Raw genomic sequence first — 13,509 nt, 5'->3', positions numbered from 1 at the left:
AGACCTGTAGTCAATATTGTGTTCAGTATTTCACCAATGGATGGTAGATGCAGCAGATACAAAACAGTCAACTTTGCATAAATATTATAAGCATATTGTGTCTGTTTTCTCATTCTCTTCCCTCTGTCTCATTAATTTGAGTCCGACAGTACAAGCTGTACGGACCTTGTGTCTGGTTCTCCATACCCTTTCTTTTTCCGTTCCGGCTCTGTCTCCAGGTAGTAAAACCCTTCCTCAGAGTTCGGCTTTAGTGCACAGAGAATGGACTAAGTGTCCTGTGGCGGGAAGTTAAACAAACAAACAAGCAAACAAAAGATTGGCTCATCGGTGTTTTTCACGAATTTTATTAAAAGATGATCATAGTGGCCGCATATTCCTACGTCTTTGCCCCATTGATGAGAAGAAAAGACATCTGGACCTCCTGATTCATGATTCCTCTTCTTGCACTGTCTCTACCCCAGGGTGGCCAATTCTCAAGGTTTGAGTGGAGTCTATTAAAGGACCTGAAAGGGCATCTCGTGGCGGAGGCAGAGGAGCTGCAAGCATGGTGCCTGAGAGGAGATTTGGAGGCAAGGGCACATTGAGAAGACCTAGTAGTCCCTCCCTCTATTTCCCAAGCAAGTTCTGCCTTTTTCACACGGACTTACTACGCACCCCTCGTGGCTGCCCGTCTGCGCTCCCTCATCCCATCGCCCTAAAGCAGTAGAAGCCTGGGGATATGAGGAATGCGCACCACCCGCAGGACCACGACGCACGGCCTCGAAAACCACAGCGTCTGAGTAGTAGGCAGCGGCCTTACAAACACTCCACTCGGTCCCCTCGTGGTTCTTGGCATAAAGAGAAGGTAAGCTGCCCACGCGCACCCCTTTGCCCTGTCGCGTCCTCTTCCTCCCAAGAAAAACAGCCCTGGATCACTGGGATTCTTTTCAAGATCTCGCTAGCCTCAGAGCTCAGGGAAGACTCAGAAAGCTCGCGGGTACCTCCTCCGCATCCTTTTATCGTCTGCCAGCCCTCTTATCCTGGAGCCTGGCCCTCCGCGGGCTGCTCGCAGGACACGGAAGGGCGCATCTTCCCGGAGTGGCTCCGGGGCGGAGACGCGCAGGGCGTGCTCGAGAGCGAGGAGCGAAAAGTTGTGCGCCCACTTGGTAGCGGGGGAGAACGAAGGAGCGAGCGCGCCAGAGCGCCGGGGTGGGGTGGGGGGGCGGGATGCCGGGCGCGGGCGGGGAGGGGGCCCGCTTACATGAATTTCCAAGTGGTAGACCTGCCTCTTCGCTCTGCCCAATGAGATCCGTCAGGGGAGGCACCAGACTCACTTTTCCACATCACTTCACAGTTACATTTGGCAGGCAGGCGGGCTCGCACGCCGGAGCGCTCAGCCCAGAATTCGTGAATCTATTTGGAATCTCCCTGCTTCCTCGAAGCTCATCCCTGTTGCCGGTTTGTGCACGGACAGTCGCGCCCACCCAGCGAAGCCGCACTTTGGGCTGCGGACACTCAGGGCCCGGCGCGCCCGCCCGGCGTCTCCGCACCAAGCCCCGAAGCTCCGAGAGGCATGAACGCGATCCGGAGGCGCCTGCCCAGCGCGTGGGGAACGCTCGGTGTTCACCGCCCTCGGGAGCCGACCTCGAGCCCCTCCAGCCATTTGTGAACCAAGAGGCTTGAAATTCGCCGGCGCGGAGCCCCGCAAGAGTAAGTGGTCCCCCCACACCCCCTCGTTTTAATCCACGCCCCGAGGACCCAGAAGGGACCTTTACTTTTAGGAATCCCATGCCCCTTCCGACACCTTGCGCGCCTCCTTTCTCTCGGTTGGTGGATGCGGGTTCGCCGCCCGGGTGCGGGGCTGAGCTGTGTCTTCTTTCCTGCTATGAATAGATGATGGGGTCACCTCAGGGTTCTGCCAGACGATTTTTTGCAACCTGCTCTGACAGTAGATTCTGGGGAGTAGTAGCAAGCGGGCTGTGCCCCTCCAGTTTTCCTGAGGGCTCCCTCGCTGTCGCCTGGCGATTTCGCCGCCTCGCGACACAGGCAGGCGCTGCTGCAGCCGGGCGCCTTCACTGCGGGGTCCGTGCGGTGAATGGGAAGCACCCGCCGCCGGATGAGAGGCAGGGGCGAGCCCGAGCAGAAAGGAGGGGAAGGGGATCGGGGGTGCCCTCTGGCTGATTTGCTGCACCGCCCCACCCCTGAGGAGAGGGAGGGCGACCCCCGCGGTCGTGCGGGCCACGACTCAGCTGCGAGAGCCCCAGCGCGAGGCTTTCCCACAAGTGGCTCCTCCAGCCCGGGAGCGCGATGCCCGCTGCAAACTTGCCGGGCTCCCCAGCCGCCCCGCGGCTCAGCGGACGCGGAGATGCTGCCCCGCATCCAGGCAGGACCCCCCAAGCAGTGTGCTCCCCGAGCCCGCGAGACTGCGCTCACAGAGGCCTCCTGAGCTGAGCCAGGCACTCGCTCAGACTCCGGCAGAGCCCGGAGCTGCGCTTTCTGACATCTCACTCCTCCCCGTCCGCGAGCCCTTGCGGGGCGGGCTGCGCCCCTCGCAGGGCCCGAAGCAAAGCGGGCTCTTGCCTGGGTTCTGCCAGCGCGTAACAGGTTCATAAGGGACTTGCGCCCGTTCTCTCAGGCTCCAGTCAAGCCAGGGAGCGGGTGAAAACCTGCCGCCGCCAACGATGATGCCAACAGGTATCCCTAATTTCCTGCGTCTTTTCCCTCCCCAAGACCAAAGCCTTCCCCATCCAATCTGGCAGAAACCTCAAAGTTTCGTTATCGTGGACCCTTCCGCGCAGGCATAGAGCCGGCTGCACGTCCAGGACTAGCCGTTTGCCTTCCCGAGGCGAAATGGCAGCTGTTTGCTTGGGTTGCTAAATGTAAGATATCAAACAACATTAATTGTTTATTGTTGCAAAGGCACATTAGTCAGTGATGGAAAATCAAGCTGGCAGCTGCTCACTTCAGCTCCACTTAAAGGATAGAGCTTATACTCAAGCAAGGGAGAAACAGTCTTTTCAACTTTACTACCCTTTCCTGAAGATTCCACAAGAGTTTCCTCTTTAAGAGGCATGATCCGACCATCCCTTAGCGCGCCGGAGCTGCTAATCAGATCAGCCGGCTCCTTTCTCTAACCGGCCTCATAGAATTTGTGTGCCGGGAATGGGAACGGGGACGCTGGAGAAGGCATAGGAGCACTGCCCTCTCGAATCGATCCCACAGCGAAGCAGATCGGAGGGATTGGGGACGGTTGGGGCCCTTAGAAAGCGCCTGCCCTCTTTACAGCAATCCTGACAGCCATCTCAATGGTTAACAACCCTCCCTTGGCTGTCACCTCTGGCTTCATTATAGGAGCTTTTCAACTGGAAAACTGTGTGTGGGAAAGAGATATTTATGTAAGATTCGAGAGTGGGATTTTCCATCCATTGAACCTGGCCGCTGTACCTCACTGCATGCAAAATGAGCCCTGTCGTTCATGGCAAACACAACTGAATGTTCTGCCTGGCTTTTGCTTTTCATCAGCTGTGTCCAGTTTTGCAGGGGTTTTATCTAGTGTGTGCGTGTGTATGTGTGTAAGAGAGAAAGAGAGAGAGATTCTTTTACCGACAGGTCTGATACCTTTAGAGGATGTTCTCTGAGGGTTACATTTTTTTTTTTTTTTAATCCCTCAAAGGAAGTTCTCCATAATCATCATGTCCTGACATGTTTTTCCACTTCCCTGAGCTCTGTGGCTGAAAGAAATTCTAGGGCTATCCCTCTTTTTAAATAAATAATACTAATAATAATATTCTGTAATTCTGCTTTAGCAGATTTGAAGCTCCCCATCACATAGTCATTTCATGCTGGAGCAGTCGCAGGATTTTAAATCACCTTTGATATTTTTTTTTTTTCCTGGACTCTGAAGAGGGCTTGGAGTTGAGAAAATCTGTTCTGAAAACAGAGAAGAGCCTTCCCAGCAACTCAGGGGATTGCTTCATTCAGGGCTGTTCTGCAGCAGTTCATCTTCCTCATTCTGTTCCCCAGCCACCCAAACGGGCGTTAAGGTATCCTGTGACCATCACAAATAAGCCAGATATTTCAGAGACACTGAAATTTGTGCTGCAATGTTGTCATGCAAACTTTTTAATCATTCTCCCCTTCAACCTAGATCTTATATTTCCAGTTATTATGACTACTTAAAAATCAATTCTTCTGCCTTATAATCTATATCTCTTAAAACTCTCAAGACCCCAAATGGGTAGATCTCTCTACCCAAGACTCTTAATATATTTTGGCTGCATTTTTGGTGTCCAGGATACATTTCTTGAGCTCTTGAAGGTTTTATGAATTTAGCTGAAGAACAATTTTATAGCAGCCCTGACTGGAATAGCATCTCCCTTTGCCTGCTCTACACATATCAGCTTGAAAGGGAAGGAAGTCTTTAACCTGAAAACTAACTTTATTTGGGCATCATGCAGAACTCTGGTCAAGACAGTATTCATCTAAAGCAGCCCCTTAGTGTAGCACCGAACACAGTTTAAGTAGCCAATGGCAGTATGCTCTAAGTAAAAAAAAAAAGGCATAAAAAAACAACTAAACAACCTGTAAAACACGCTCAGCAGAATGTAACAGACCACTTGAGAAGGCATTTTGAAAACACTGTTACATAAATATACTCATGGTACAACATTTCCTTGTAAACTCTGTATAGATTTAAAGTCTGATTGCTCCTGGTTAGCAGGGAGCACCTGATTGTTGGAACAAAGCGAGAAAACTCCAAAGGAGGAGGGTATAATGATTCTACTCAAGAAATTGTACCTCAGGGCTTTCCTTTCCAGGTTCCTTTCACTGTTTATTGGCGAGGAAAATGGAACAAGCACATACAGAAAAGTGAGAATCCACACTTCATCAACTGTTCAGAAGTAACCTTATCATTAGAAGTAAACTATTGCTTTAAAGAAAAAAATAATAATCCTCGTATTCTTCTACTCAAGGTGGCACACTTTATGACTTAATCAACATTCCAATCTGAGCAAGTTTTCCATGCACGGCCAAAAGCTTTTCATGGGTAAAATGACATTCAGTTTGTATTGCCAACCATTCTTTCTTTCCCCATCAGCAAAGTTTTGTGTTTGACAAATCAAGGAACAAACATAATCAGAATAGCCTTTAAATTATAGATGAAATCTGAGGTCCCAAGACTTTCTTTTGAAAATATTTTGCTCAGTGGTGCTGTTGATAATTTTGTATTTCTTACCATGTTATTCAGAGAAGCAGGAAAAAATGCAGTTTTCTCTTTGTTTTCAGCACTGTTGGCATTCACAGCTGAAATGGACCAACTTTGCTTTTCAGTTTAGGAAAAGGCTTCTAACTGTGGTGTATTGTACACCACCTACAGAGTGTAGAATTAAACCAAAGCTGATTCCTTTGCTCTATATTATGTGTTGTACACACACACACACCTCTTACTTCTAGAAAACCTGAAAACGTCCCTAGATAACTAACTCATTTATTGGTTCAAGTAGGAGATTTGTATCATATTCCCTTTGCCATTTCATCAGCTTTAGATTATTTGATTTGCCCTCCTGGCTTCTTGGATTTGTATATTGACTAGTCTCTTAAAGCAAATGCATCTGTTTGTGGTGTGGGAAAATTTTTTCCAGAATCTCATAAATGTATATTTGTGAAATAGAATAGTATTTTGATGGTTCAAGGCCATCAGCTGATGTAGTGGAGCTTAATTAACCAAAGAGCTATTAGTCTGCTCTCATTTCATTCCCATAGAAAGTTGTTGATGCTGTGATGCGTGCAATATATCTCTGCTGAACTGTTGGTTCTTGCCCCTGGAACCCGCTTCAGATGTAACCAGGAGGAGAAAATTAGTTGAACCTGGCAACTTCAGAAGGTCAGAAAAGAAATAAGTTCAAGGGATGCCATTTAACTGCTTCTCCCACATGTTGCTGTGAACGAAATCTCCTTCACCTCTTCATGGCAAAGCACCGGGGCCAACACAGTTTCCTTTTTCTATCATGTCCTAAGCTTTTATTTTCTGAGTTTAAATGTCATGTGCTATTCCCTGTCACAAATATCATCCTCCTTCTTGCTTTTAGAAGTCTTGCTTTTTTGTATAGTTCTCTTAGTAGGTAGAAACATATAGCTGTGATTTTCTATATCTCTTTGGACAGCATCATAAAAGAATAACGCTTGTATTTAGAACCTTCAAACAGTTTCCTTCCCTGCCCTCCTTGCCAAAGACTACTGCAAATGCTAGAATGATGGTTGGTTGAGGGCAAAGCATAGTTAGTGCTCAGTATACATTGATTTAATGCATTAATGACTGGCAAACACTATGCCTTTTTTTTCCTTTTCTAGTATATTCTCAGTAAAGGGGAAGGAGGGATGCAATTATATCTGAAGTCCAATATTGTGACAATCTACCTCAATTTTCTCTACAGAAATTTCATAAATTGTCCCAAGTTTATTCTTAAACACAGCTTTTCCATATGATATGGACATATAAAACTGACCTAATTCAGCTTTGTAAAATTGAGAATGCCTCCAAGACTAAACTTGCATCAAGAATGCTATTAAACTCTTTGTGATGCAAAGTTATATTTTATTGGGAAAAATGCTCTAATTATGGAACTGTTGCATATATAGCTCAGTGTCTGTACCTTTCCCTTGCAGAGAATGTATAAAAAAGTACCCGAGGAAGAGCTTACTTCTTCTTTCCTTCTTTTGCTCCCTCCCTCTCTCTCTCCTTTCTCTCTTTAATATATATTGTATTTGAACAGTTCATATCAACCTCATGTGAATTGCAAGTCCGAGTGTGTCAGAAGACTCTTCTATATAGATTTTAATCAGCAGGATACCTGGCCCTCACAAATACACACAGGAAAAAAAAATAGGTTCCATGATAAGGTGCTCGGGGATGTGTTTACTGATACTTTAAGCAAATGGAATGTGTTCCAAAGGAATATTAAACGGAATCTTCTTAATTCTTTCTATGTATATCATTAAGTGAAAATGTTATGCTATATTCATATTCTGTTAGCAGTAAGCACCATATTTTCCATGCATTGTTTCTTTCTAGATGAATTCATGCATAAAATATAATTATTTGATTCCTGATGTGACACACACAAGTAACATAAAATAAGTAGATGGGGGAATGATATAAATATCATAAGGGAATGTTTTTCTTTCTTACCTATACAACCTCATCTCCAAAATTTAATGTAAAAATTACAAGGGCACATTTCATTCTTTATTAGTCCACTGCTGTTTCAGCTTGACAAACAGAATTTAACTTTTCTGTGTCCAGGTATTCCCATCTTTAAAATGGGGATGCTCAGAAATATGAAAAAAATTAATTCATACCTATTTTGATTAGAGTAGTAAAATATACGTGTCTTTGAATTTCACTAAAATATAGTAGCTGAAGATAGTATACTTATTTTAGTATCTGTATAAGCAGTTTGATTTTCAGGAACTATACATTCGGTGTGATATCTCAATATTATTTTTGTCAAATGATTGCTTGCTCTCTGTCTACCCATCCATCATCTGTGTCCATATGGAGTTCATGGTAACAGTGCCAGTGGGTGGTTTTTAAGCTATAAAGCCTTTGAAACATGAAAGAATGACAGTAAGGTGCACTTGTAAGGGTGGTTACTACAGAGTATAATCTAATTGGCAGAATCTTGACTTATTAGTCTGGGATACTTGGCTGCATTTCAGTTTCAGTATTACAGACTCTGTAGCCCTGGTTATGTGATATATCTGATTTTAACCATTTCCACATTTCTTAAGCAAGAAAGAAGAGCTGCTAATTTTTAACCATCATCAGTAGTGCTAAAATTTCTTGCAATACGTACAAAATTTTGTTAAATATTTTTGGAAGAAGATACTACCTGAACCCAACCTCTAATTAGGATTATCTTCTCTGAACTCCTGTCTGAGAAATGTTTAGATATCACTTTGTCCTCATCTTTGAATTAGTAGGGACTTCCCACATAGACCGTTCTCGTGAGAATGCACTAGATGTTTATGACATGAAATGGAATTTTTCTTGTAGAAGAAAAGACTTTTTCAATGAGTGGTTACAATTTGATTGAAAGTAAGTAGTTCCAGTGTAGATGTGTAATGCTTGCATCTTGCCCTTTCAGGAGAAATGGTGATGGACAATGCCATGTCTCCTGTGGAAAAGAGAGACATGGTTGACCCCGGGGTGGGGGTAGGTTAAAAATACCATCCTTTTGTCCTACTGTATAGCATTGGAACTATATTCAGTATCCTGTGATAAATCATAAAGGAAAAGAATATGAAAAAGAATATATATAGGTATAACTGAATCACTTTGCTATACAGCAGAAATTAACACAACATTATAAGTCAACTATACTTCAATAAAATTTTAAAAAATACCGCCCTGTAGAGACCTCATAAAACTATTTGAAGTCATTAAGCCTATGTTAGCTGTCGGTAGGGAAAGCTATTTGTAAAATGCCGTTTTATTTATATCCCACTTAGTTCATGCCTTTAAAAAAAAAAAAGAATTGGGAAAAGTTATTTTATTTATTACCTATTTACATAGATCACTAGAATTTTCCCCATCGATGTAATCCAACAAGAAATTGACATAAAATAGTTTTAAAACAATCAGTCAAGATTCTCTGTTAAGCAGGTGAAACATTCAATAAATTGTAACTATCATAGCTCCATTGACAAAGAGTTTTACAAGGCTTCTCTCATTTAATTTTTTTCACCATCCTTCAAGTCAGTTTCCTCATCTGCCACAATTGAGATAAATGCGCCCGGGTCACTTATCTTAGGAACGGTAGGACTGCGATTCAGAGGACTTCTGTCTGACTCCAGAGTCAGTGTTGTCAACCGCTGTGTCCCCACAGTTCAACTGTATTACAGGATTCTCAAGACTAAGATTGATTCCTAGTGGTTACTCTGATTTAAAGGGGCATTGGTTTGAAATCTTGGAATTTCAGGCCAAAGCTGTACTTGCAGGACCAGGAAAGACTGCAAAAAGAGGCAGGCCACTCCAGATTGGTAGGTGGCAGTGTCAATAAGCAAGTTACACATGAGGCTTGTCTTGGGCAACCACAAGATCTCTGCACCTGCCCGTCAGAGTCTTAAAGTTATTGATATAGAGGCGTTCACGGGGTTCAGTCACATATACCGTCCAGATGGTCTCAATAACGCATGACTCTCTCAAAGCTACATCTTTGAAGTGGCTCCTAGGGCAGGAACAGTGGGCGGGACGTGCATTCCAAGGACCCGGAGGGCTAAGGAGGCTTTGATTGCCTGGGTCCAGCGCATGGGTGAACCAGTGGTCACTACTTTTCCATGACCTCTTCCAGTGAAGGGCCAGCACAAATTGTTTTCACTCATTAGGTCTTTGACTATTAAATTTTGAGCAGATGATTTAAAGACAGCAAAGGATGTGGCTTTTAAATGGAGAAGGAAGGATTTAGACTACACTTGAGAAACGACTTCCTGGTACTACTATGTCTAACCGGCAAGGGAAGTGTGGAACTTAGATTCATCTTTGTGAGGTGATTTCAAGACAGTTCTGCCTGAAGAAGATCCAACAGGATAGATTCAGCGTCAGTATCTTAACTAACCTTATAATTCTAAGAAAGTTTATGAAATAAAGTTCTGTGTTTATAGACACTACAAGAGGGAACTTGACCTTCCTGTCTTTGTTACCCCATTCTGAAATGTCTATAGCAGGAAAGCTTCTATGTGAAGGAGAAAGTTCTGACTCCATCTTGGGGAAGGATGAGGAGAGGGCATGTACCTAGCTATTTATCTACCTGTCTATCTATCTATTTTTGCCATGGTAGCCAGTAATTATAGAACTAGAGGAAAACTAAAGCTTCCTGCAGAAAAACAATAGCGTGTCAATAACAGCAAAGACTGGATTTGGCAGGTATTATTCTGAGTGGCAAAACAAGCAAATGATATGCTTTTGGATAGAGAGACAGCTGGATAAGTGTGTGATCTGATGCCAAAGAAAGACGTCCAGATGTGCTGTGGTTGAGGGGAGAGATAAATGTGTGTGTGTGTAAATAAGAAAAAAAAATCAAATTCTATCCTGCCAAGGGAATTTGGTCAGGGAATTCTGAAGGCTTTAGGAAAGGTGATTCTCTTGCATTATTTATATTTGGACACACGCAAGTATTGTTCCTCTCTAGTCCAGGGCTTGGCGTGAATTGCACTGGGCCACAGGCTGAACCACTTACCCCGTGTTGCTGAAATACCACTTTGAATTCAGTGTGCATTTACCTGTTTTGAAGCAGCCTGCTAATGGCTGTAAATTCAAGGTCAGAAACATTTTTAATAGAAACTCTCTGGTCTTTTGTGTCATTTTTGCTTCCATGAAATATTGTGGCCACTAAGCCCAGTGGATAATAAAAGCGTAATTTCCTGTCAACCAAAATAATCTGCAGGATTGAATTCTAAAGTGTTGGTTAAAGCCCATTTTTATTTTTGGCTTCATAGTTGGCTCATCATTGGGAACTTCAATCCATGTTGTTTGCCAAATCGATGGTGTAATAAATTTTTGCATAATGACTTAACATACCTGAAAGTTGACTGAGTTCACCTTAAAAAAAAGTTGGGGTCAGTGGGTTCAGACCAGGCTGTAATTAAAACTATCTCTGAAACATAAGAGAATGAAAAGTTGGATTGTAAGTATCTTACGTAAGACAAGACACTTCTGGGGGAATTCTGTTGCTTAGGGGACTTCCCTGGTGCCCAGTGGTGAAGACTCTGTGCTCCCAGGGCAGGGGAGCCGGGTTCGATCCCTGGTCAGGGAACTAGATCCCACGTGCCGCAACTAAGACCCTGCGCAGCCAAATAAATAAATAAATATTAAAAAAATAAATAAAAAAAGTAAAGAGTTACTTATTTGTAAGAATTCCAGAGAGATTGTAAAATCTCTTCATCTCACTCTCGGGTGTAAATCAACGCAGCAGCATTCTAATCAAGTGGATTGCTTGGCCAGACGCACATACTGTGGTTAGAAAATCTAAAAATAAATTGATTTTTACCCAGGCTTTACAAACGACGCTCAATTTCTTCTTCCTTGCACAGAATTAAGCAGTTTGTGTATACAGCTACTCTTAAAATCTTTATTAATTCTGATAACAGTAACATAACATTTGGTTGCATCTCAAGAATTCCTATAAAGCTTTTCTGTCCTCATCAAAGAGGATAAATTACCTCTGCCTGTGGCAGAGGTACCTGCATGTAAATAGTACAGTTCTAATTGTCACAGTAGAATCCCATTTCTCTCTGAGTAATAGACTTACGCTGAAGGGAAGGCCAAGTCTCAATACCCCCGATAGCATGCATGGGAACAGTCCACTTATTGGAGCAGTCTTCCCAGTGTCCCATATGCAGTGGGTTAAGTATGTAAGTTATAACATCGTGCAAAATCCTGTGTATTCATACACTCCAGTGCTGGGTTTCCGGAAGTCTGATATATGTGCGTACCGTGCTAGTAAGTAGTTCGTGGGCATGGCATTAAATGACAGTAAGGAGGAAGTGACTTTCTCACCACACCTTTGAATCTTTCAAGTCTTCATTAAGAAGGTCAGAGTTAGGAGGTGGTTTTATTCTCTGGAACTCCAAGCTTCTCAAACCATGGTCCTCTTATCAGTGACATCTGCATCACAAATGAGGTTATTAGAAATGCAGAGTTGCAAACCCCACCCTAGATTTACTGAATCAGAACCTGCATTTCAGAAAGATTTTGAGGATTTGTATGCACGTTAAAGTTTGAGAAGCACCACCTAGGGGTGTTCTGGAGGTGACTCTTGGCTTAACCAGAGCTGATTGTTAAATTTTCTCAAACTGCCAGACCTGGTTAGTGGTCACATGGAAAACTTGAAATTGGTCACGGTGGAAGTATTTCTATCATGGAAATCAAAACTCAGGGATTCTTTTTTCTTTTAGAGAGCCACGTGCTAAATATTTAACTGCACACTCTTGCCTCTAAACTGTTGCTGGTCTTCCTTTTTAACAGAGAGATGACCTCAGGCTCTGACAGTATTTAGTTAAGTGAAAATTAAACATCATTTAAAATGCCAATCTCATTGTGCTTCAGTTTGCTGTCTCCCATACCCTTTCCACGGAATCGCACTTGTTTTTATTCCTCAAAGCTTTGGAAATCAAACATGCTCTTCTCTTCACAAAGAACTGGCAGAGGAGAGGGCACTGATTGGACTTGTACTCTGGAGACCATGATTAGGATGATTTGGTGGGTAGGGAGAAGATACCATGGCCATGGATTGGATGATGTGACAAGAAATAATTTACAGCTACCCTAGGTACTGATTCATTCACAAATCCTGGATTAATGGTGGTTTCGTTCCTGTCCATTGATTGACTTAAATGTCCTTTTACACCTACTGCTCCCCCTGCCATTGGGTAATTCCTTCTCAACATTTAGATGACACTTCCTGCAGGAAGCCTTCTTTAAGGCAGTGAAGATGAGTGGCATACCTGTCACTCTGTACTACCCTAACCCTTCTCAGACTAAATAAAATATTCTAAATATCCATTTCTTAGTCTTTAACCATTAGACTCTTAGCTTCCTGAACATAAGAACTCTGATCTGCTTGCGTTCCTAGCCTTAGTGCCTGACCCACAGTATATGCTTATCAAATATTTATGTAATAAGAGAAGGGATTGTGGTAAGAAAGAATTTTGAAGTTAGATTACCTAGATTCAAACAATGGTTTGCTCTTTTCTGGAGGTGTTCTTTGGGCAAGTCATTTAATTATTCTGCACCTCGGTTTTGAGCAAAACAGTACAAGGCATAGTAAGCTTTATCTAACTGTAAGATATTGTGTTAATGGATACTGTTGGGGGCTATGCATACATTCCTTTATTAATACCTTCATTCTAACTAGTGAAGCTATACTATTGTGTCAGATTGTTGCAGAGTCTATCATTACTTTTTACCTGATTCTGGCGAGTTCAGGTAGGGCAGCAGTTGTGTCACATTCCATCCTGAGTGGTTTGGTGGCATTCCATCCACTTGGTTGCTTCCATCAAGGAAGTGTCTGTTAGGAGTTAAAATTGGGATTAAATTTCCTTATCCCCGAATCATTAGCAACACAGCAGATGCCAGAGAATACTTGCAGAGTATTTGACACAATTTAAAAATAACTGTCCATTCTAGTTTTTCTTAATTACTTTACCAAGATTATATTTTTTAATCTTCAAAATAAACCAGCTAGGTAGATATAATTCTAATTGTTGTTGTTGTTAATTGGCCCCCAATTATGGCAACTGATGAAGGTAGTTCCTTGACTGGAATTCAATCCCCACGCTGGCTGGTGTTAGAGAAAACTCTCACAACCATCTCACGGTTCTGCCTCTATAGCACTCAGGCCATTAGAAGATGGTCTACATGGCCTTTGAACATTCAGATATGGCCCAGCATGGAGCAGGGTGTGTTTGGAGAGAATAAGTCTCTCTTCCCTGAGAAGTGTTTAGGCAGAGCCTCTGTGAATAGAATGAGTG

The 13,509-nt window shown here is 43.3% G+C and overlaps 1 protein-coding gene across 1 annotated transcript in view; it reads left to right on the top strand.

Annotated features, from left to right (window-relative positions):
* Positions 1–1,415: 1,415 nt before the first annotated feature.
* CDH8 (cadherin 8) overlaps positions 1,416–13,509 on the top strand; it is a 379,689-nt gene continuing 367,595 nt past the window's right edge. Inside the window, exon 1 of the mRNA XM_060000736.1 lies at positions 1,416–1,689. The gene's annotated coding sequence lies outside the window, so the exon portion shown is untranslated. The remainder of the gene's footprint in view (positions 1,690–13,509) is intronic.

The sequence above is a fragment of the Delphinus delphis genome, chromosome 20, assembly GCF_949987515.2.
Source record: "Delphinus delphis chromosome 20, mDelDel1.2, whole genome shotgun sequence".
Lineage (NCBI taxonomy): Eukaryota > Metazoa > Chordata > Mammalia > Artiodactyla > Delphinidae > Delphinus > Delphinus delphis.
This window is presented reverse-complemented; position numbering and strand designations above follow the sequence as displayed.